This window comes from Pleurodeles waltl, chromosome 4_2 (genome assembly GCF_031143425.1).
Source record: "Pleurodeles waltl isolate 20211129_DDA chromosome 4_2, aPleWal1.hap1.20221129, whole genome shotgun sequence".
Taxonomy (NCBI): Eukaryota; Metazoa; Chordata; class Amphibia; order Caudata; family Salamandridae; genus Pleurodeles; species Pleurodeles waltl.
In genome coordinates this window covers 477,237,562-477,263,523 of record NC_090443.1, presented here as the reverse complement: position 1 = coordinate 477,263,523, position 25,962 = coordinate 477,237,562, and positions in this window count along the sequence as shown.

The window sequence follows — 25,962 nt, the reverse complement described above, 5'->3', positions numbered from 1 at the left end:
TCACTCTTGTAGATCTGCAGTGTAACCAACAATGTTAATATTCTGTTGTTCCTTAGTCTTAGCAAAACATATGGGCATACTAAACTCAAATACTTTATTCTTGATAGTCATACATGAACAACAATCCAGTCAAATAATCTTTCTTGTTCCATAATCCCTTGGTAAATGTAACAAACCCTAGTCTTAGATGCCTTATACGAGTTCATATAAAGGTTTGAAAAAAATTCAAAATGCTTTTCCATCAACAAAACAACTTTCTAAATACTTCTCTTCATTATCAATGCCCTTCAATGCAAATTAATATTAGGCATTGGCAAATAGATCAGAAATCCGTGGAGCAGATCCTGACTGCTGCAACACTGAATCATGATTGCCTAGTGAAGATGTCTTGGGCTACAAAAGGAAGTTATATCCACCTATCAAAGATGGTCTCCATCATACACAAAAGCTGATGTCTGCTGGGAATTGTAGTTAATTGCTGGAATGCTGCAGCAGAGCACCTTCTCATCACACACACACCTCAATCCAGGCAGCACTACACTTTACTATGACAGCCATCTTTTCCTTCACTGAAAGAAACTAAGCATGAGCAGGTCTGAAGTATCTCTCCCCCATCCTAGTCCAGTACCAAGTGGCAGGCATTGCCTCAAACCTTCCTTCAGCCTGTCCTCACTGTGCCACAGTGTTCAAGATGCACCCTATTGAGAAGGCCTTAATAGATTGAAAACCAGCCTTAGGTAGCTCGTATTACCGTCTGGAGGGCCCTGGCCTGACACTTTAAGCTTCACAGATTCTGTTGGAGCAGGACCAAAACTGATTTGTACAGGTATGTCTCAGTGTACAATGTCATAGTAGGCAAAAACACGATGGACCGGCAGCCCAGAGCGATCACCAGTGGCAAAAATTAATTCACGTATTCCTCCCATGACCTTCTTATTCATTGTAGTAAATGCCCTGAATGTGATGGGTGAGCACAGACGTGTCCTACGCTCACTGTGCCACAGGACCCAAGCTGCGTTTCTACAGATTTGCCCTAAATAGGCAAAAAAGCAATCTAGGGTTTCTTGTGTTCCTATCTGAAAGAGACATGGCTCAGCAGTTATAGTTGTACTGTTCCCATTGATAGGAACAAGACTGGTTTGTATAAGCAGGTATCTGTCTAGAGTTGCGTGGTTTGGTGAAAAACAATGGACTGGAATGCAGCCCGAGCAACCGCCATTGACTGAAATGAATTCAAGCATTCTGCCCATTACCTTGTTGTTCTATGGCAATAAACTCAATTTCCTGGCAATATATTGGGCCAAATCTCCTGATGTCACAAGAACTTCCACATCAGTCCATTTATTCAGTTGGAGGGTACGCATCAGCATTTGGTGTAAATGTCATCTTGTAAGATTATGACATATATGGCAAACTAGGGTGCTGATCTCATAGATCCTATCATTCCCAAGGAGGGAACACGACTGCCTTTTGCTAATATCCAAATGTAATCTGATTAGATGGTGAAGGACCAGAACGAGCTGGGTTATGGGGGAGAAATATATAGAAATTCGGGTCCGGGAATCATTATTCTAAGCAAACCCTCCCCCAGCCATCCCATGCAAAGAAGAGATTCCAGACCAAACCCCTGGGAATCCTGGAACATGGTGGGATTAGCATCAATCTCAACACCCACACCTAACACCCTAATGTGCCCCTTATGTTGTTAATTGTAGGTTTAGAATGCAAAGAATGAGCAGGAAAAGCTTGTATATCCATCAGAGGCTTCAATGTATTGCGGACAGAATTTATCACCTTCTGGGGAGCACCACTATCACCCTGATGGGTTACAGGCGGACGCCGGGTGACGGCACCAGGTAGCCAGATATTCTTCTCAGCAGCAGTAGCATGACCGCTCTGCTGTCCAGAGTACACTACAGCAGCACTGGCGCTTACAGGCAGCAGCCCACATAAGGGCCTACCATTTGGCAGTAATTGTGACATTACTGTTTGACTCCATAACTGCAGAAGCAACATCAGTACTGCAATGCCACTCTGGTGACAGGGTCAATCAATGAATGACTATTTGCAGGAAGTGGCACCAGGCCATTGTGACATTTGGACAATTACAGATTTTTTCTTAAGTATAGACTTAGACGCCCCAGGAAATGACACACTTTTGGCTAACAAATAAGGACAGCTGTTGGTGTTAATGCTGGCACGAGACCACTTGGCAGCTTTTCGCATGGCCGACCCGGCCTGGTGTTGAGCAACAGGGGCCTTTATAGAGCCCACATTGGTGTCGGACAGAGTGGGTAAAGGGGGCATCAGGGGTAGGAGTAGAGGTCTTGTGCTGCTGACAATCATTACGTGCTTTGGTCACTGATATAGTTACTCACTGAGGCAAGAGTTGATTGTTGTTTTCTGGGGATGTTCATTATTGCCCGGGTTTATTGATGATGATTATAGGCTGGTGCCAGTGATGTCTGGCCATCAATGTTTATTACTGTTTAGGCCAATGATGCGCATAACTTTCTGTGGAGGTGGTGAATACACACTCAGAGGCATTCACATGCCAAACTGAAGTAAGTTTATTTGAATAAAATACAGGCGCCCACATCCCTCATGTATTGCCTCCAAGGAATCCATGCTGCAACTGACTTTGCTGCTGTTGGATACCATGGAGGAGGAATGGGAGGCCTGAGCCATCACAAAAGTAAACGTGCAAATATCAACACAATGCGAGATGGTGAATACAGCTGAACCCCCTAACCAAAGCACAGACACTATAGAAGGACAAGTCAAAGTAAGCACGAAAGAACTAACGGGATCTATCATTACACTTTCATGACAGTCCAAGCCAAGGGCTAAGTCACAGAATATCAAGTAGCCCGGGGTCTCAGGCAAGACAATTTATGAGATCTAAGGTTAGTTTGAGCAGTCAATCTTCTCTTAATTCTTCTAGTCTTAATTTTATTTTTTCATTTTAATGCTCTGAGTATAAATGCAGAAATTTGAAATATTATATTTCAAAGAATAAGAGGAGGCAGGAGATGTCTTGATTAAGTCAGTTTTCTTCAACTCGTCAGGAACCAGTGTGATCCAAATGAGGGATGTATATGATGAATAAAGGCAGACAGCAAACACAGAATTGCCACATATGCATACTGAAAAACGTAACAGCTGTGTGCATGGACATGTACATCAAAATGTATATGACATTTTCTCAATTTTAATTGATTGAAGAGTCTCCCTGTTCAATGGCTAGATCACAGATACTGGGATGAAAATAGGACCACAGATGACCAGCAAACATGGATTGTGTTCCTGGCCATAACTTGTTCATTTCAGCACTTTTTTTTTTTTGTTATTTGTAACCACAACTGAACTTTAACTATATATTTTTAAAGTGAACTTCTATGTTTTTTTCAAACAATGCTAATGTGGGATAGCCAAATCTAACCTTAACTTAATTTTAACCTTTGTTTTTTTACATTCAACAGGTCCCTGTGCCTAACCACCCATGAGCAGCCAAACCGTGCACAGTGGGTGTTGTCCACAGGAAATGGCTCGCAGCCAGGCCCATCCCTCTGTGGGCAATCAAACTCGATTGCGCATGGCATTCTGCCCTGCATAGTAGGACTGGGCCGCAGCACTTGGTCATTGGCCAGGCCCAGCACATAACCTTCCGCAGGAGGCAAACCCTGTCTGGACATCTTCTTTAAGTACACTATTACCACTGCTCAGTGTGGGGAGGTACCATGCCTCACTTGTGACCTGAAATAAGAAATATGCTTTAGTTGGCCCATCGGCGAGCTACTGACTTTTGCTTTTGGAGAAAGAGATTTTGTTATTGGGCGATGGAAGCCTGACTGCCGCTGTACACTCTGCATCTTCAAATACAACCTGCTTTCATGGTATATATGGTGTGTTTGTGCGTGCGTGCGTGCGTATGTGTGTGTGATTACACACACACACACTCTCTAAGGGAAAGACACACAAATATATATTTTTTTATATATGTGGGACATGAGTGTAATATAGTTGCAAGTGTGTGCGTCTGTGTAGAGATATGCAAAAGAGACGGATGTGATGCAAAAAAAAACAAATTAAGTTAAAAGGTGTTGAAGGAACATCGAAATTCAACCCAAGTTGTGTTGGTTAAGGATGTTACTGTAAAAGTTATTCCGGAAACGTAATATTTGTAAAAGATGTTCTGGAACTCAATGTTATTACATAGACTAGAAATACAAAACGTACACATGAAGCTAGATATCTATAATTATAATAATACCATGACCGATCTACACCATCAGGCATCCGCCCAAACTACTGAAGTGACTAAAAACCACAGTTGTACATTAGGTGTTATGTGTAAACCAGAAAGCACCCCCCCACTTAGGTTTATATTGTAGATAACACTTTTATACATGTTTTCTGTACTGTGATGTGTCGCTTTGAGGAACGTGTGGCTATAAGCACACACCCCTCCCGGAGGACCATTGATGCAATTAGCATAAACACTGAAAATTTGTCCAGCAGAGCATTGACACTGATGGGTAGTATTTAATTTAATTTAATTGGTATATATCACCTTACCACAGTAACTAGTAACAGTACTTCTGCTAGTGGTAGACGCATAAGGTGTGATACTAGGGAGATCACTTTGGTCCTGAAGAGGTGTTTAGGGGTAAACTCCAAAACATGTAGACCACTAAGGAGAACAGGTACATAATATACCCACCCTCCTGACACCCCTTTTTCATCATACCACCCTTGTGAGACATATTAAACTAGTACTATCATCCAGAGGGGGGGTGTTTTTAAGTTACCAAGGCCCGACAACTCCTATCCTTTTCTAGCATCCACATCACTGATACCAACAGTGCTCCCAAATATTCCATCGGTCGCAGCACGCCTCGTTCTGCAGCAGAACTGGAAGAAACCCAATGATGAAGCATGCCACCAAGGGGTAATCCTGGCGGATGAGGGTTTTTCTAACAAACAAAAAACCTTTTTTCTATGGAAGTTTTCCCCTTCTGCTTTGGGTCTCTAAATACGTTTACTGCCCTTAATCTTGTCAGACAAGGTCAGGTTGATGGCGTTAGTTGCAATTGGAAGAATGTCAAGGAGGTAACAGTACTCTATCAGAGAAGATGAACCAACCTCTCCGTGCATCATCTTAGTCTTGTCCGATACCAGCAACATCATGAGGCCACTGGGTGCGGCTGCAGTGAGAACGGATTTCATATCACAATCAACAGGCTGAAAACTGTCCTGCTACTCTCAATGTCCATCTTCGAATTGCTTATCTATACAGGTAGACCAGAAGAACTGTTTAAGACAAATAAAAATGCTCTCTGTGGAGGTTTTCCACTCGTACAGGTGATGAAACTGCAGCAATGGCAGATCAAGGCTTCTCATACCACACAACTGGTTAGTCAGTATGGACTGTTTACCCGTTGCAAGGATTTACCATCCTCATTGTCATCCATGCTTTATCATGAGAAGAACCCCTTGGAGGACTGGAATGGACAAACAGCCTCATCTCTAAAAGTATTTTACAGTTGCAGTGGCTCCTTTTCACAAAAGTGGAGCCTTTGTGACCACAAAATAGTTTTTGGGTATATGTACAAAATCTAAATTGTGATTCGGCCACTCGTTACTGAATCACAAAATAGATCTCAAAGTGCATACCGAATCACAAATTGAAAGTGCAGTTTAGGGCGTCCTTAAGGTTAATGTATCAATAGTTTGCCACAACAATTGTGGTCACAAACCATTAACAGGTTACCAACACCTCAGAGAAGAGTGTAACCCATCCCCAAACAGGAAGTGATCCCCAAGGAACCACATTCCCTTTGTGAATATTGACAAAAAACATTTTTAGGAGTAGAAAGTGGTCCCTTGGACTACTGCTTACTCTTAATAAAAAGTTTGTGAAACTTCATTTTGAAAAAAAAAATGTATGCAATTTTCCTTTAAGAACATCGGACTTCATTTAAAAACACAAGATTGCATTATTTAAATGTAATCACAGGCATTGAGGTCTGCTGACCAAAGCAGACTACCATCCCTTTGATGATAGCAAATTGTTGTAGGTTGCAATTTGTCACCTACTTCTTTAGTATTCAAAAGATAGGTCAAAGTGCAACCCACTACGATTCAGTCCTCTGCAACCAAACCTATTAGAGCATACATAGATTAGTAAAATATCAATGCATTTGGTAAAAGTCAGAGTGCAAACTGCAACCACTTTTATCAAGTGGATTCTTAATACGTAAGGCCTAAAACCTCCAGTTTTCTCCAGCCAGTTCAATCCAGGCTGGATTAGAACACTTGCAGGTGAAACGTAATAATGGTCCCTGTATACTTGCTTGTGCATTGCCTGGCTCTGGTCTGACTGTTCATGGCACCACACAGGCCCTCTTAGCAGTTATTCTTCCCACTGACCGGGGACCCTCAGGCATACGACCAGTAAAGCCAACCAATGTCTCTGCCTGTTGTCGGTGAAGATACAAGCACTCTTTCCTAGACACTGTGCCCAGAACTCACTTTGTCACGAAATGCAACAGCCTAGAATAATAATGTCTTGATAGGGTCTGCAATATACTCTTTAATATCATGAGCACTATATTTAAAAAAAAAATAGAGTGCTTATAAACAGAAGTATGGCAGGGAGGACAGAGAGAGACCCCCCCCACAAGGTGTGGGGAGTATGGAAGTTCACAAAATATGGTCAAATATGCACACCTGCCACAGCTGTCACTTCACCTGCAATGTAGGACCACCCGCTGTTACAGAAACCCACGCTACTCTCACTCCGCTGACCAAGACCACCCCTGAATCTTTCTGATGCCTCCTGATCAACACCAGATCTCTCTGCAAACACTCCATGAGAGTCTGGGACAGCATCTCCACCCTCAGCCCCGACATAACCTTTATCACAGAGACCAGACTCATCCCCTCCTCCGCCCCTGACATCGCCACCGCAACACCTAGCAGCTACAAGATGACACACAGGGTTCGCACCAACAAACACAGAGGAGGCATTGCAATCATCCACAAAGAAACAATCCACTGCACCACCATCGAAGGCAACACCACATTGATCATGGAACACCTCCGTTTCCAACTCCACACTGATGACAAAACAACCATCAAAGACACTTTCACGTACAGAACCCCAGGACCACTAACCGGCCTCAGCGACGCCATCACAAACTTCATCGCCCCACCTGCATTAGAGTCCTAGTGCTATCTCTTCCTCGGAGACCTCAACTTCCACCTGGTCGGCTCGACTGACACTAACTTCGCCAACCTCTTGTAACAAATGAACAATATCAGACTCACCCAGCTGGTCAAAGACCTCACACACAGAGAAGGACACACACTGGACCCTATGTTCTCATCCAGCAACAGAGTCAAATACAGCCATGCCACAGAGCTCACCAGAACCGACCATTTCATTGTCCACTTCATCACCTCCCTCTAACCAAACATCCCCTTCCACAGCTGGAGCAAAGTGACACAGACCCAATGGATGGATGCCCTCAACGCCAGCCCTGTGCTGCAACCAACCTGGAACAAGCAGTCCAGAACTTCAACACCTGGATCACCAACACCGTTGACCTAGTCACCCTCATCAAAACTTTCAAAACCTGCAGATCCAAACAAGCCAGCTGGTACACACCAGAACTCAGTACTATGAAACGCAGCTGCAAACAACTGGAGAGAAGATGGCGCACCAACATAGGACTCACACCCACACCAAAAGAACGCGTCCGCAACCTCAGCATCATCATTCCTGTTCCAAAGAATCTTCGAATGGCTCCCCATCAGCATGATAAAAAGTCATGCAAACCTTAAACACCAGCTGGCTGGACTACGGTAAAGGACTGTATGCAAGAGCCACCACCAAACTCATGAGAAGGCTCCAGACAATACAGAACTCAGCGACCAGACTAATTTTCAACCCGCCCAAATAGACCCACAACACCCAACACCTGAGAAATCTCCACTGGCTCCCCCGTCCAGAAAAGAATGGAATTCAAGATACTGACATATGCTGAACAAAGCTCTCCACGATCAAAGGACCAGTATACATGAACCACTGCCTGAGCTTCCACCAACCATCCAGAAACCTTCCCTCCACCTCCATTGCCCTCATACAGACACCATGAACCAGATGTAGCCACTGCGGAGGCTGCTCCAATCCTGGAATGCCCTCCCCCTCCATTTCCGCACATCACCCACACTAACAGACTTCTGGAAGAGACTCAACACCTGGCTCTTTGACTAAGCCCAGCAACCCAGTGCCTGGATGCCCTCACGGGTTATAAGGTGCGCTTCACAAATACTGATTGATTAATAGAAAGGGGAACAAATTAAAAAACGTACCCACCCCTTTTGCAGAACATGTGTCCAAAATATTGCAGAAATGGGCTTGGTTGTATTAATATTACCTTGCATCATTTCAATAACATTTTGAATATGTCTGATTATTTGGGGAGCTAACAAACAAACATTGTTTACACCTCTTTATATCACCAGTCTAAGCCAGAAAAATGGGTTTCTACACGAGTCTGGTAATTTGGTAATTATCAGGAGGTGTGTGGTATTAAAAGGGCACATCCTTCTAACACTGCTGCAGCTCGTTGCAGTTCCTGGAAATGTTTGTAGAGCTTCACAATAAGAAATACAATGTCCAGTTTTTCGAAAACTGGGCATTATTCACTTGCCAGAGCATTACTGAGAGTTGCTAAATTACTTCCCTAGTGGTAAATTTGTCACCAGTGGAATCAGCAGACTTGTAATACTGATTCCAGCTGAAGCACTCAGTCACATTGCGTGTTCCTAAGAAAATCACTATAGTTCTCTGTGATCTCCTATTCCTAATACTGGTCAATCAAAGAGAACTGGGCAAAACAACCACGACCAATCTCCGCTGAGCCAGGCAGGACACCATTATCCAGTGGTGGGCACGCTTCCTCTTAGCGGTCTGTAGCCTACCCCTATGGGAACGTGCAATAAATTATTCAATTACTTAAAGGTCAAACCAGCGTGTAAATGTTTTATGTAAGTGGCACAGAGTAAGCTTTTTATTGTTCATGCACCGATTCATATCCTAATTGATGTACAAAGGTTAGGTGCTTGGTGTGTTTTGCTTGCTTCACGGATGTGAGCAATAGCAGAAACCTACTGGCAACACTGAAGGGGATGTTGCTGCCGCTTTGCAGACTCTCCAAAATGCACCCGCCTGGAATTAACAGTCTTGTTTAAGGCTTTTAAGGCCTTCTCGTTGTTGGGAAATAAAGCTCAAGGTTGACGCTTGACCCTTTTCTCATTATTTTAGAATAAATCTATCTTGCAGATTTTCTATTTGGCCTACAAAGACTTGTCTGCCAGAGGCAGTGGGCTAGGGATGCGAAGATGTTATTTGGCAATAGGCACAGCAGTTTGTACAATAATTCTTTCATGCCTTGCTCCACAGTGCTGATTGTGTTTCACTACTGTTGAGTTTGTGGAACTTGACTCTTAAGCCTTGAGCTGCACTCTGGAGGAAGTAACTCCCCCAAAGCTCTTTGCAACTTGTAAATTCTCTGGGTACTTGTCGGTCACTGCTGTCAAAGCTCATCGATGAAGTACTCACATGAAGTAGACACTCAGGTGGCCGGTTGCGTAAAGCTCTGACTGACCTTGAGACAGGCCCTTCCTTTGCCTCAGAAGTAAAAAAAAAAAAAACTGTCTGTGGCCAGCACATTAATCAATTGTCGATCCGATTGCTGTAACTTCACGGACATTGATTTTCCCAAAAAATCTATATCATGTCTGTAGAGGTTTAAGGCTCTGCCATTTGGCTCAAACTAGAGGGGACATAGACACACTGACCGGTTGGATAGTCATCTAAACTTATGCTGCATTTTCTTACAGGCGAGACTGCTTTCAAAACCTCATTTTTAGGGTCGAGCGCACAAGCGTTCCGTCCCTGTTGTAATCTCTCTTTGGGCTTGTAACCACACCCATGTTATGCCTGTCACTTTCATTGATTTGTGCGCTTGCCTTTTAAAATCCGTTTGCGTTTATTAGTGAAAAGCATGCATACGTCATGCCTTTTCCGGTATTTAGCCCTCCTTTAGTGCACCAGCCAACTACTAAAAACGTGTGAGGCTCGATGTTTTCTGCTTTCTGCACTACTTTATCTTTTTATTTTCCATGCAGCATGATCGCGCTGGTATTTACATAGCTTTTGTTTTTCAATTTCAGCACGATTGCACTGTGTTTTACATAGCGCCATCGGTTTTTTTCTTTCAATTTGTTTGGCAAGAAAAGTCCGGTTAGGATTTTACAACACTGATAGCTCTAATTCGAGGAAATGCGAGACCGGTTGCATTGCAAATGCTTGCCATTAACAGGACCTAGGGAACCAGGCTCAAAAAATAGAACACACATGAACACTCACAAAAACACACTCACGAAAAAACACTTCCCTGCCCTCAGAGTCTGGGTTTGAAATGCTAATGCTTGAGCATTAGCAATGGAAGGAAGAATGAGGGGAAATAAAGGAAGCAATGAATTATGTAAGGTGTAAAGGAAGGGTATAGAAAAAGAAAAGAAAAACAAACAAATAGCAAAGAAACAATGAAGCTAGAAGAGGGAAAAAAAGAAAATGTAATACAATGTATTATTTTTTTTATACGGTAATTATTTTGTGAATTATAAACAAAGCACCCTAGGCGTTATTAAAATAATAATACGTGCGCAATGAAAAAGAATTATCACGCTGTGCAAAAATCAATATTTGTAACAAAATGTGTATCTTACAAGCGGCACCAGGCAATGTAGGAAGTCTGTAGGAAAAAGAGCCTCAATAGCCAAACCTATAATAGTTAATGGATTTCTTTCGTAGTCTCAGTAGCTGGAGTGGCTGGTGGCATTTCAACCCATATGCCACCATCACAACATGTACAGGTTGGGCATGAGCACAATGTTAAACCAGATGAAGGATAAGACACCCCCCCCAATCTTAATAAAAATCTAAATTTTGGAATTTTGGCTTGAAAAGCATAAAAAACGTTTTTTTTTTTAACCAGAACTATTCTGGTGTTCCATTGTTTGCATGTTTCATGTTCTTTTCTTCCCTGCTTTCCTTTACTACAGTTTTAACTCCTTTTAAAAAAAAAGAAAGGCTGCAGCTGAAACCCTTATGTATCCTGATACTTGCAGTCTTTCATATCATAATTTTTCATATTTTTTCTCAATTTAAAGACGTGGTCTTCAAACACCACCCCCCACTGAAAAACAAAATCGGAATTTTTCAATATTATTCTATTGAATTGGCAATGTTTAAACATGTCTAGACTTGTTTAAACATTGCAGCTAAGTTCTGTACCTGTTTAAAAAATGAAATGAAACATATGATGCCAAACATATGATTCTGGTCAATCAGGCCTTAATGATGTGTAAAAGTATTTACAATGTTATGATTAGAAGTGGGGTTTCTGAAGTGTATTTGGAGTCCCTTCCCTTTTGAGACATATACTCCCAGCTTGGATATGCATGACAAAACATGTTAGTGATGGCTCATTACAAAGCAGGTTTCCTGCTGTTCATTTCTTTCAGCTTAAAACAAAGCCCTGTTATCAACGTAATGCTTCTTTTGGCTAGAGCTTGACACCCTCCCTGGGATCACTTCAGGTCCCACTAGGGGGGCCTGGCCCCCAGTTTGAAGACCCCTGATTTAAAGACATTAGCAAATTAGAGGTAAGCAATCTCCTTGTATACATTTTACATTGTTTATGGATCTTCTGAGATGCTTGGCTTTTCAGCAGTTATTCTGCCTCAAATACTTCAAACAATAACAGTCAAACGAACAAGTTACTCACCTTCCGCAAAGCCTTATCTGGTAGAGATTATTTCTAGCTACAGATTCCGTACCCTAGAATTATCCCCAGGCGTCAGACTAGATCCAGAACTGTTTTCATGAGCAGTAAGTATTCTTGCACACCAGTAGGTGGAGTTGTTCGGCTGCGTGTGGGTCATTGCATCCTCCATGCCAAAATTGATGTGTGTGGTGCTTATATAGGCCTCTCCCAGGTATGCTGAAGTCAGTTTTCTTTCACAACTTTTCATGCCAAAAGCGTTAAGCCACAAAGAACACTGGGCACTGCTGTGGAAAGCTAGGGCCCTGAAAGGGAAGAAAAATGTCCATAGAAATCCGTTCGCAGAGCAGAGAGGATGGCAGGGTTGGTAAAGAATCTGCTGTTAGATATAGTCTATACTAGATAAGGTGTTATCGAAGGTAAGTGACTTGTTTATCTGATAGAGACTTCTAGCCACATATTCCTTACCTTTGAATAGATCCTCAAGCAATACTATCCTCAGAGGTGGCTCTGTGGACCAATTTCAGATGAGGGAGACCTGCAGGACTGAATAGGCATAATGCCCATCCTGACAGACCTGTCTGTCCAGGCAGTAATGTTTCATAAACGTGGATAATGAGGCCCATGCTGCTGCCTGGCAGATGTCCAGGACTGGAACTCAGTGTGCTGAAGCAGTGGTTGCAGTTTTGGTGGAATAAGTTCACAACCCCTCAAGAGGCTGCTCCTTGGCCAAAGCGTAGCAGATCTTGATACACAGGACGACCCATCTGGATATGGTCCGCTTAAGCACGGCTCGTCCTTTCTTTGCTCTGGCATACCTCACAAAGAGTTGGTCATCCACCCGGAACTCTTATTTGCAATCAAGTAGAACTACAATGCTCTTTTTGGGTCCAGAAAATGCGCCTCCTCCTTGGAGGGATGTGGTGGAGTGTAAAAAGGAGGCAGGGTGATGGCTTGACTTACGTGAAGGGGAGTGACCATTTTCAGAAGAAAGAAGGGTCTTATATGAAGCACCAGCTTGTCTGGATGAATTTTGAGGTAAGGAGGCCTGGATGACCTGTCAGGCAGACGTTATCACCACAAGGAACAATGGTTTGGTGGTAAGCAGCCAGCGAGGAAAATTATGGAGGTGCTCAAAAGGAGCACACATCAGGAATGTCAAAACAAGGTTGAGGTCCCACTGAGGCATCATAAGTGTTGAAGGATAGAACATATGCTGGAGACCCTTTAAGAACCAATTCACTTTGGGGAATTTGAAGAGGGATGGCTAATCAGGCAACCACAAAAAGCAGACATAGTGGAAAGTAGCCCTTCAGAGCACCCAGAGCAGAGCCCTGCTTGGCAAGAAAAAAAATAAAAAGCACAACCTGAGAAAGGGGGGCAGAAAGAGGATCAATTTGTTTTTTTGAACACCATGACACAAATTTTTGCCAACAGCAGGCATATACCATCTTTGTAGAGGGACACCTGTCTGTCAAGATAACATCACAGACTTCAGGAGGAAGGTTGAAAGCTGTCAACTGTCGCTGCTTAACCGCCATTCAAGAAGGCGAAGAGTTGACAGGTTAGGGTGGAGAACCCTCCCCTGTTGCTGTGACAGAAGATCCTCGCAAAGGGGCAGCCTGATTGAAGGATCGATGGCCATGCACAACAGCTCGGGATACCAAACGATCCTTGCCCAATCCAGAGCCACAAGGATGACTTGGGCCCGATTGTTCTGGATTTTCTTGAGAACTCTGGGCAGAACAGGTATGGGCAGAAAGGTGTACAGGAGGCCTGAGCTCCAATAGAGACGAAAAGCATCTCCGAGCAAGAGTCGCGTTGGAAACTCTGGTGCGCAATATTACTGACATAGCGTGCTCTCGTTGGAGGAGAACACATCTAACCAAGGGTCTCCCCACTGCTGAAAAAGACTTTACACCACTTCTAAATGGAGATGCTAGGCATTCCTGGCTGAGTTTGTCAGTTCTGGCCTTCAGAGAGCCCTTAAGGTGTTGAACCACGAGGGAAATACCCTGACGCTCCAGTCATGCCCAGACACATAGGGCCTCCTGACAGAGGGTCCACCACCCCACCCATCCCAGTTTGTTGCAGTACTACATGGCAGTGGTGTTGCCCGTGAACAGCTGCACTAGCCTTTCCTTCATGGAGGGTAGAAAGCCTTTCAATGTCAATCGTATTGCTTGCATCACTTGGAGCGCCAACAGATTGATACGGAGTCTGGATTCCACAGGAGACCTCTAATCTCCACCTCTCCCAGATGGCCTCCCTCTCACTAGTGACACATCTGTCACTATTGTCAGATCGGTTTGGGGAAGGGAAAAGGGTCTGTCGCTAACACAATCACAGTCGCTAGCCACCACTGCAGATCTTTCGCAGTTGCCACTGGGATCTGGACCATGTTGGAGAGATTCCCCTGATCCTGCACCCACTGGAACTTCAGGTCCCACTGCAGAGCCTGCATATCCCAGTGGGCATGTGTCATAAGCAGGATGCCAGAGGCTATAGGCCCAGCAGCCTCAGAGTTGGTCTCACCAAAATCCAGGATAAAGGCTGAATATTCTGGACTTACCATTCGGGAACATAACCCCAAAACCTCAATGTATCCAGAACAGCTCTGATGAAGGGGAGCGTCTGAGAGGGAGTCAGGAGTGACTTCAGCATGTTGATAGTGAACCTCAGCAAATGCAGGAGGTCTGCCATAGTGTGGAGGTGGATGACGTGGGGTGATCCAGCCTTCAACAGCCAGTCATCAAGATAGATGACTGGACCCCTGATCTGTGCAAGTGACCTGCAGTCACCATCATCACCTTGCTGAACACCCGAGGGGTGCTGGTGAGGCCAAAGGGAAGCACAGCGAACTGAAAGTGGTTGTGGCCCACCGTGGACCGCAGGTAATGTCTGTGGACAGGCAGGAAAGTAATATGAAAGTATGCATCCTGCAAGTCCAATGCTACCAACCAGTCTTCTGGATCGAGGGCAGACAAGATCTTAGCTAACATGAGCATCTTGAACTTCTCCTTCTGGAGGAAGAAACTGAAGTAGCAGGTCTAGGATAGGACAAAGGCCCCCGTCATTTGTGGGCACCAGAAAGAAGTGGGAATAGCAACCACAACCTACTTCTGGCATCAGCACTTTCTCTATGGCTCCCTAGGACAAGAGAGCAGTTACTTCCTGGTGGAGGCGTGATAGGTGATTCTCCACCAGCCTGTTATAAGTTGGTGGCATGGGGCTAGGGGCAGTCACAGAGGAGGGAGTACTCCCTTTGGACGATCTGAAAAACCCACCCATCCGATGTTATGGACTGTCAGTGGGAATCTTTCTGCCAACGGGGTGCCCAGAATGAGAAGAGGGCAGATCAGGAGGAGTTGAAGGCTGTGGCTGCTGGGGGGTGGTGGACTGGCCTGACCGCTGGCTACCAGACCCACAGGGTCTGTGGAAACCGCCCATGCAGAGGCTGGGAAGCATGTGCGACACAGTGGCTGAGAGGGCAGAGGTGTGGTCCTTTTCCATAGCAGCAAAAGGCGGTTTGTGGGTGGCGAGGGGCATGGAAATACCCAAGGATCTGACTGCAGCCCTGTGGTCCTTGAAGAGTTCTAACGTCAAATCGGCCTTGTCTCCGAAGAGACTGGAGCCATCAAAGGGCATGTCCATGAGTGACACTTGGACATCCCCAGAAAAGCCAGCCGTCCTCAACAAGGCGTGGCGCCATAAGGCCACGATCGATGAAACCGCTTTGCTTAGTGAGTCTGCATAGTATTGTGAACTTAACTGCATCTCTCCCATCGGCAACAGCTTGGGAGAGTATGGCCCGGACCTCCTCCAGGACTGTTGACAGCACCAGCGCAACCATATCCCACAGAGTGTGGGAGTAGTGGCCCAAAATGCATGCAGTGTTCACAGATCGCAGTGCCTGCCTGGTATCCAGCGTCTTAGATTCCCTATCTGAGGGAATGCACCAGGATTTACATGGGAAGTAGAGGCTTTGACTACGAAGCTCTCTGTGGTAGGCTGTTGGGTGAGGAAGTTTGGGTCCTCTGGGGCAGGTCAGAGGTGGCAGGCAATCATCCTGTTCATGGGAGCCCGTGGGCTGGGCTTGGACTAGGCCCCAAGCAGGACATCCGTGAGAGCTTTGTTGAATGGAAGTAGAAGTTCTGAGGGGGACACTCCCGATTGCAGCACCTCTGTCAAGACATTGATCTTGACTGCCACCTCGAGCAACTAAAGGTCGAGGTCCTCAGCTGCCCGCCACACCAGCACAGCAAATGATGCTCCCTCCTTCATAGCCATGGTAGGGGGAGAAAGCATGCCAGTATCAGGAGAAGTGCCCAGTCCACTGGCCTCCCCTAGATCCTCACACTAGTCCATGGTCTCATAAGCAGGGGTGTGGAATATAATAAAATATCTACCTGTCCCTGGGACAGGTAGCTTCATAATTCTACTTGCCCTGCAACAAAATCCACTTGTCCCTTTGGCGCCTTGTAGTGCAGCTGCAAATAAAGGCAGCAATCTCATTATATAATAGCTCTGATAATAGCCTCTCTGATTATGCCAAAGTTCATACTATTGAATACTAGCAATTCCCTCATTTTGCACCTTTCCACAGATCTACATACTGGGATTGGAGGTAACGGTAAGCAATAGTTCTAGGTTTGGAATGCCGTACTATAGAATGATCTGAATAATAGCAATTCCCTTATTTTGACCCATACCTCAGATCTACATGCTGGGGTTGGAGGAAGCAGTAAGCAATAGTTTCAGTGCTGGAATGCCCTTTTGAGTTCTTTGCAAACCTACTAACTTGCATGTTTTAGGGGTTTTCACCACATCTTCTCTAATCTTTTCTTTTCCCATACTGAGGAAGGTTGGAAATTTACTACTGGCGACAGCAGAAGTAGAATTTCTTCCAGGGCTTGGGAAACTATGTAATAGGAGCAAAAGTGAAGCTGTAAATGCCCAGCAGATTTTCACAGCAGCACAACTACACATTTATAGTTACGCATGCTAAAATGCAGTTCACAGATATTTTCCAGGAGTATGATTTCCTGAACTACTTAAGGAAATTCCCTTGAATTTATGAAAGTCATAAATCTGCACTAATGCAAGGACATATACCGTGGGTGCACCTTTGTGATTTTCTTTAAGAATTGTGCCCCAATTATCTCTGGCGTTAACCAAGACCTTTTGTTTTTATCAAAATTATATCTCTATCGGCTGGGTTCTCTGTAAGGGACAGCATTCTGCTCTTTACAAGGAGCATACTGACACAAAGTATTATTGTTCTGTGCCAGGTACCTCTGTGGCAATGTGGACTTTTTGAGACTAAAATCTATTTTTGAAATGTTTGTAATAGTTAGGGCCTAGCAGCTCCCACGATGATAAAGTTTTACAAAAAAAACATGTCAAAATAAGACACACATTGACAATACCAAAAGGCTAACCACCAATAAGAGACCTATTGGCTTTAACAATGGTTGTTTATTTTCATGTTCTTCGTAATCTTGTTGGAACTGATTACACTGATTTACCATTATGAATATTTTTAGGAATTACTTGTATGCATCCACACATTTTACTAAATGATGCTTCACAGAAAAAGCACCAGAAATTTCACAGTGGTTTATCAAGATGTTTTTCCCCCAAGTTGCATGTTTTTGTGAATACTTCTTTCAAGAGCTAAATAAACATGAAAACTTGTTGTCCTTGACCCCAAACAATATGTCTGGGCGTCTGGCTGTGTAAATTCCACACCCCTGCTGTAGCATAGGAGGAAGTCCAGGAAGAAACATGAAGAAGGTGGCTTGCAGGACAAATCTCAGGAAGAGTCAAGGGGCCTGACGGAAACAACACAAAAACAATAACCTGTGTGTTTTTAAAAAATTCAACATCTTCTCATCTGAAGACTGGTCTAGCAAATATGAGGGTTATGTTAATGGTATGGATGCAGATACAGGGTGCATTGACCTTACACAGCAATTCATGAATTGTTTTTACTTGGTGCTGTGCAGATATGCACTGGCCTCATTTTGTAGAAGAAAACATTTCGAGTCTGGAGATAGAAACATTTGAAGGAAGAGAGGTTATGGAAAAGGATAAGAAATAAGAAAGAATTGTGTGCCTGGGAAGAAACAAAGGAAAAAATGGGAAGAATATACATTTTAAGGCATTTATAACACAGAAGGATGTAAAGGTAGATAGGTGTAAAAGACTGTACAGTAAACGCAACACTGACCTTTTCCCTGAGCTTCCTAACAGGGGGTTTCACCAATACCTAACTTCTAAAACCTGATGGGGGTTACATCCTGACACAGTTATGCGCTCAGTTCTCAGTCTGTAATGGAGGAGGAATCATTGATGGTTTGAGGGAAGAGACCATGTAGACCTATGGTTTAGAGTTACATCTTCAGAACAGACTTGTATTATTGGGAGTAGACACTGAAAAGGATGTAAGACAGACCTACATGAGTGGCGGGAACGTTACACTGGAAGTTAGAGCCAGGACAGTAGTGAGGGGTTGAATGAAAGCAAGAGAAGGGAAGGTTGGCGGGGTTGGCTAGAGATGGTTGGGGGCTTAGATTGAGAGCAAGAGAAGTAGGAAGATTTAGAATGGGAAAGAGTTATGGTATATAGACTTGATCTAAAACAAGGTATTAGACCAATGGCAAAAGGCTTAAGAGAGAGTTAAAGAAACCAGAGTTCTGACATGGGGTACAGAGGTGTAGCTGAGGGCTTAGACAGAGCAAGAGAATGGTAATACATTAGACAGGAAATTAGAAACAATTGTTAGGGTGCTGAGACAGCAAGCAAGGGAAGGGAAGGGTTTTAAACATGGCTCGAGGTGGGTGGTGTGTTAAGAATAAGAGTTTCTACCGTGGGTACCTTTGTGATTTCTACCATAAAGAACACAGAACCAGTACACTTTCACATTGTGTTACTGCCTCTGCTGTGAGGGTTGCACTGTTGGCTGCCCCTGGGTTTAGTAGCTTCCAGCGGGATGATCTCCATATACTGACTTGATTCGCATGTGATTTTTTTCCAGCAGTAGAAAAACCGTCTTTCTCACTGCCTAACGTTTATTGTTTCAGCACTGTGCTGTGATTTAAGTTCAACCCTCTAGCAAGGCATAGCTGTTGTAGAGAATCCGAGGTTCCAGGAAAGGAAAACAAATCTCATAACAAAGGACAGACACATGGGCCTCCGGAAGCATTTGCAACCTGAAGCAGTGCCTCTTACTGATCTATCCACCCCACACAGTAGGAGGATTTACTATGTACTCAACCTTTTTGGTTTGCTTAGTCCATTGTTAAGGTGCCTATTTCTATACATTGCATATACACAGTTTACCCATACGAGCCCTCTAACTAGTCACCTCTGCCAGTACAGGTTAGGTAACCATTCCATATTTTTGCTTTGTGTGGGTACACAATTCACCTGGCTCTTGAGATGTGGCAGAAAGCCCCCTAGAAACCAGGGATTTATTTTTTATATACATCTAGAGGTAGGGGTTGCCCTAAATGAGCATTGTAGTGCCCCCACCCCTCGTAAAAGCAGCACAGTCTTTCTGCCTCCCTTGGAAGGCAGATGGGGGCAATAGCCCCCAATCTGTCCTCCCCCCCCCCCGGGGTCAGAAAGCCCACTAGGCACCAAGGTTTTTTTTTCCATTCACCTAGAATGGACATTGCAATGCACCCCCTCCAAAACAATTAACAAATCAGCACAGTAGTTCTACACGCCTTTACCCCCGGGAGCAGAAAGCCCTTTAGGCACCAGGGTTTTTTTTTTGTATTCATCCAGGGGTGGGGGTGGCCCAGAATGGGCATGGCAATGCCCCCACTCAAATAACTGGGCACAGTTAATGGTAACATCTGGTAATTGAAGTTAAGCTTTACGTGGGGTGTCTTTCATACGTATGTCACCAAAGCAGAAGTCAGGGGTAGAGGAGCATGGACTGAGTCTCTCCCCCACCAGTAATCAGATGGGACACCATCCTGCTTTGTCCAAGGCAGAAGGAAGCTTGGAAGTTTCCCTTGTACAATTATATGAAAACCCATGCAGTTACCTTGCATTTTTATCACTGTTCACAGTGGCAAAGGTATGCCTTTGTATTTGCTTCTGATGTGACTTATGGCATTTTTTAGGTCACCAGACAATGGGCCTGATTCTGACCCATGCGGTTCCTTACCGCCGGGGCCAGGGTCGGCGGGAGCACCGCCAACAGGCTGGCGGTGCCCCGCAGGGCATTCTGACCGCGGCGGTTTTGCCGCGGTCAGAAGTGGAAAACCGGCGGTCTCCCGCCGGTTTTCCGCTGCCCTGGGAATCGCCGCCATGGGGGATTCTGACAGCCCATACCGCCATCCTGTTCCTGCCGGTTCTCCCGCCAGGAACAGGATGGCGGTATGGGTTGTCGTGGGGCCCCTGGGGGCCCCTGCAGTGCCCATGCCAATGGCATGGGCACTGCAGGGGCCCCCGTAAGAGGGCCCCACATTGTATTTCAGTGTCTGCATTGCAGACACTGAAATACGCGACGGGTGCCACTACACCCGTCGCACCTTCCCAGTCCGCCGGCTCAATTCTGAGCCGGCGTCCTCGTGGGAAGGCTCTTTTGCACTGGGCTGGCGGGCGGCCTTTTGGCGGGTGCCCGCCAGCCCACTGCAAAAGCCAAAATACCCTCAGCGGTCTTTCGACCGCGGAGCGGTATTTTGGAGGGGGGAAGTCTGGCGGGCGGCCTCCGCCGCCCGCCAGACTCAGAATGACTCCCAATATCTTCCTTCTCCTCCAGTGGAGACCAGGATGGGGTAACTGTACAACATTGGCCCATTCATTTCTTAACAATGTGATATTTTGAGGTTTTATGGTGTTGTAAATTACAGCAGGAGTGAAACATAGAACGCCAAACCAATGGCTCCTTACAAAATATACACCAAACACCTTTTATGTACTCACTGAAAACTGCAGTTTTTGAATATATCTAAGAAGGGTCTTTACAAATGTTGTCACTTTGTGTACCCCTTTGTGTTGGGAAAAGTAAAGCAAATATAAAAAAATGGTTTAGCATTTTACTGGATAACTATATTTTTTATTTTTGTAAAGTACTTATGCATTCAGGGGACCATTTTGGAGGACTGATAAAACATAACATTATAAATATTTTTTGCAAAATGCTACATTTTAATGCATTGCGCAGGATTGTGTCATTACTTACTGTGAATCACTCCCTGTGATGTCTCTGTGCATTGCCTATAATAGTTAGTCCATTAGAAATTTTCTCTAGGACTTGTGCCCTGCATGCTATCACAAACCTGTCCACAAAAGCAGACTGATGTTCCCTTTCTGTTTTCTTTTTTCCCTCCTCTCGTTCCTGGGGCCGGTGAAGGGACAAATGCAGAGCACCTGGCTGGCGAGGAAGAACATGCTGGCAAACAGCACCACGCCTACCTAATAAGCCCCAGGTAGCGAAAGGAGCATAGTGCACGCAAAGGGAGTAGCCGGAAAATTAAAATATCTCCCACTTTGAACCAAAGCTCTTCTGCTACCATGCGAGCAAAGAAAGTTCTTGCAACCCTCCCAAGAAGAGCTCTTGTCGCTTTCATCCAAGAATCTATCCTTTCATCCTTGCATTCTTCCATTCACCCACTGATATCCACCAATTCACCTTTAAATTCTGTCATCCATTCTTTCATCTATCATTCAGTCTTTCACCATCTGTTCGTCCATCCGTCCACCCATCCATACCAAACATATCCATCCATCTCCAAACCTATCCATCCACCCATCCTTTCACTTCATCCATCAATCATCTCTTTCACTCATCCATCCACCCTTCCATCCACTTATCCATCCATCCATTTACCCTTTCACTCATCCATCCTTTCGCTCACTCATCCATCCACCCTTTAATCCACCCATCCATCCATCAATTCACCCTTTCCTTCATCAAGTCATCCACCATCCCTTTTCACTCACTTTCATGCACTCATCCTTTCACTCATTCATGGATCCATTCACACTTACGCTCACTCATCCATCCACCCTTAACTCATACATCAATCCATCCTTTCACTCACTCACCTTTTCACATCAATTATGATCCTTTGTCTGCCAAGCTGCAGACAGAAGAGGCCCATCAAGAGCATCATCTCCGCTGTAGCTGCTAAAGAGGTGGTGGTGAGGGGAGGGTGGTACACGACGTCTCTGTCCAAACCCATCCATCAAACCCATACATACATCCTTTCACTCATCCATTAATCCCTCCATCCTTTCCTCATCCACCCATCCTTTCAGTTGATCTATCCATCCTCCTTTTCATTCATATATCCACCCTTTTACTCATTCATCCATCCACCTTTTAACTCACTCTTCCATCAACCTTTTCACTCAATCATCCACCCATCTATCCATCCACACTTCCACCCATCCATCAACCCTTCCACCCATCAACCCACCTACCCATCTATCGATCCACCAAAATTCACCCACCTACCCTTTCAGTCATCCATCAACTCACCATTTCAGTCAGTCATCAATCCACCCTTTCATTCATCCATCACCTCCCCCACCTTTCACCTATCCATCCACTCATCCTTGCACTCATACAACATCTACCCTTTCACCCATCCATCCACTAGCCATCCTTACATCCACCCGTCCATCGATCCATCCATCCATCCCTTTCCCTCAGCCATCCTTACATCCATCCTTTCACTCATTCATCCATGCATCTAAACCTTCACTCATTCACACATCAACTCTTTCACGTCATTTATGAGCCTTGATTTGCCGAGCTGCAGACAAATAAGGCACATCATGATCTCCACAGGTGTAGCTGCTAAAGCGTAGTGTTCATGATGCCTGTGGTGCAGCATCAGACGGACCCATGAGAGGTCCAGTGAAAGGACACAAATGGGGTGGGCCTGAGATCTGCATGAGTGCCCCATGGGTAAAGTAAGGAGATTTACTGTAAGCTCTGGGTGAGATAATATATGAGAGGCCAAAGGGAGGGTGGTCAGGGCTGTTTGAGAGGGCAGCAACTTAGAGTTCTGCTCCATTATGATGGTCCTCTGGTTGGGGAAATGAAAGCGCTGGCCCCAGTTTTTGCACTAAATCTTTCACTGCCAAGTCTGGTCCTGACCAAAGCCACCAATAGGAACGAAAGGTGTTCCAATGAAGCCTGCTCAGCCCCCCCCCCCATCCAAATCCAGTCATGACTGCACTAAAAGCAATCTGCCCAATCACTGGTCACTACATTTCATCATGTGGTGGCATGTATTTCATACGTATTGAGTGGTGCCATATGTCTTTGCCTACTTGACTTTCGGAGAAAATAGATATTAAAACTTATTGCCCTTGTAAGAAACCTAGATGTCTTTGCCATCGGGAGATACGAATTCCCCATCCATGCCCAGGGCTGGTATTGTTCAGGGCCAGGCGACCCCTCCCAATCCTCCCAGAGTCCTAACCAATGTGAATAGGGTTCAGGCTCCGACCTGAAAGGCATGGCTCTAGTCAGTGCAGGAATCAGCATCAGATAATGTCCTTCCGGCTCTGTATTAGAGATAGAGATCAAAATAGGGGCATTGGCGCCAGGAATGTCAACATCATGACCGGCACCGAGGAAGGTCGTCATTGCAGGACCGGCATTGGTCTGGATCCAAGAATAGATCCTAGGGGCAGACTGGCACCGAGGCAGGAACCATTAGTGCGGAACCAGAAGGGGCCCCTCCGGAACCTTCAGGCCTGAAGGTACACAAATATGAGGTGCATGGCTTTGTAGAAACCCTTGAGTGTGGGGAAGGAGGGGTTGCTCCAGCTCCCAGGGAAACTCAGGGAAGTGCACAGACAGCCCAGACATTGGTTCTACCGCAGAGCTAGACCTCCATGAGTGATGCTCCCTCGTCTTTTCAGCTGATGGACAAGGTGAAGTCGAAGACCTCTTCGACTTCTTCCTATGGCAGGACAATTCCGAAGTGACCTGACAACTTTAGTGTGTGAAAATCTAGTGCTCTGTGACTGCACCCGTGACCTTCTTCTTGACCGGGATCTTGAACGTCGTGGCATCGAACATCAACCACCAGGAGCTTGAGGGAATCAGAACAGACCTTCAGGTTGGCTTTGTGCCAGGGCACCAGAGGCATACAAGGTGTGGGTTTGTCACTGACATCGATAGGCGACATGTGCTGCAGGCCTTGAAGCCGGCCTTACGAGAGGACATCTCTGCCACACCAGAAGGAAAAACCTCAAAAAGGGGTCGACAAAAAGTTTTTAAAAAGTTAGTCAATAAATGACTAGGGGTAGCACTTCTCTGTATCTGCACTGACTGGCACGGAAAGAAAAGAACTGAAGTCAGTACCCCTGGGTGGCACCTATATAGGTACCGCAAATGTCACTTCCGGAACGGACGACATCGACAGTACAACATGCAGCAGAATCTCCCCACCTACTGGGTGCAGGGGTCTTGCTCACAAAGAAAATTCCGGATCCAGACTGATGCCTGGGGATAATTCTAAGGTAAAGAATCTGAGACTAGAAATCTTTATCAGATACATTTACTAAGCAACTGAGTGCACTGGTAAGGACGACAAATTGAGAAAGAATCTGAAAGCTTGTAATGTGGAGGACTGCAGAATGCACTGGGGTCTTGTAGGATTTTTATAAATGCTGAAAACTGAATGAACACAGTACTTTTTCAGCTGACCCATATTCAAGACATAGCACAATCTATCATCATTTTACACATCTTCCGGCTATAGAAGTAAAAAATGAGGTCCGAGATGCGTAAGTCGTTGCCAAAAACAAATAGGAGCAGATGATACCTAGAAATACTCACAAACAAGCACGGGGAAGCAAATCAGACTTTGACTTTGATAAAAGATTTACAGCATTGGTCACAAAAAATGTAATAAGCAAAACAATGTAAGGGCATGCACATGTGGTCATGCAGGCCCCAGCATTGCCACACATGTGCATACAAGTTATGTGGCAGGCTTTTTTTTTTGCTGTTCCAATATAGCAGACTCTAATCTTGAAATGGTAAACTTCATGTATGCTTGAAAGCACATGAAAAGAAGGGAGTGCCCAATAGCCAGTGTCGGATTCTCTCCCCCCCCCCCCCCCCACAAAAAAAAAAAAAGGAGACTGGCGGGGTGGAAAAGGAAGTCGCCCCCATCAAGGAATTTGAGAGGGGAGAGAGACAGGTGTAGATTCATAAAAAGCTTAGATGGGCGGAGAAAGCAATGGAATAGTTGCAGTGGGGTCGGTGGTAGAAGGGGTAAGCCACATGGAAAAGGTGGAGCTGAGGGTGAAAGCAACACACGAAGTAGAGAGCAGAAAACAAATGCATTCCCCATGGAGTGCTAAAAGAAAAAGTAGTAGTTCTCTGAATGCAAGCAGTAGAATGACAAGTCACCCAATCATAACATAGCAAAGAAGAAATGCACCAGACGCGAGGTAAGAGAGCGCAAATTCACTGAATAGAAAGTAGAGAAATAAGAGACAAGAAAGCTTCCAATCAAGAGTAAGTGGCTGACCCAAAGCCCACTACATGCATAGATTTGAATGTGTTAGAGACAATAGGGCTCAATAAAATACTACTAGAGCTGTGGGTACGGTGTCAATCACACAACCAGAAATCTGGAACTCACAACTATCTAGGCCTCACCTACGATGACTTCTGATACCATCTTTGAAATGACCTACAATAAATTTCCTCCACACGCCGTGCTATCAGGCCTCCGCCGCCATACTGCATCCCCAGCACTCAAACTGAACCAGCATTGCCTTTTTTAGGATGGGAAAGTCAAAAGCACACAGTTATACAGGCCATGTGTGAATATTTCAGCTGACCATGGCTCCACAATTCTACACTGGTGCTTAGAGCCCTGGATTTTGAACGTGAAAAGCTTAACTTCAATTGCCAGAAAGCAGAGGAAATATACACTATTGAATGATATACTAATAACCAGACATGTTAATATCTCCATGTTATGTGAGCTACTCACACCATACATGGGACAGACTGCGATCTTTCAACCATGTGAGCCACTCACAAATGACATGTGACAGCTTTGTGATTTATGGGGAGCTATTCACACCTGAGAGAGGACAC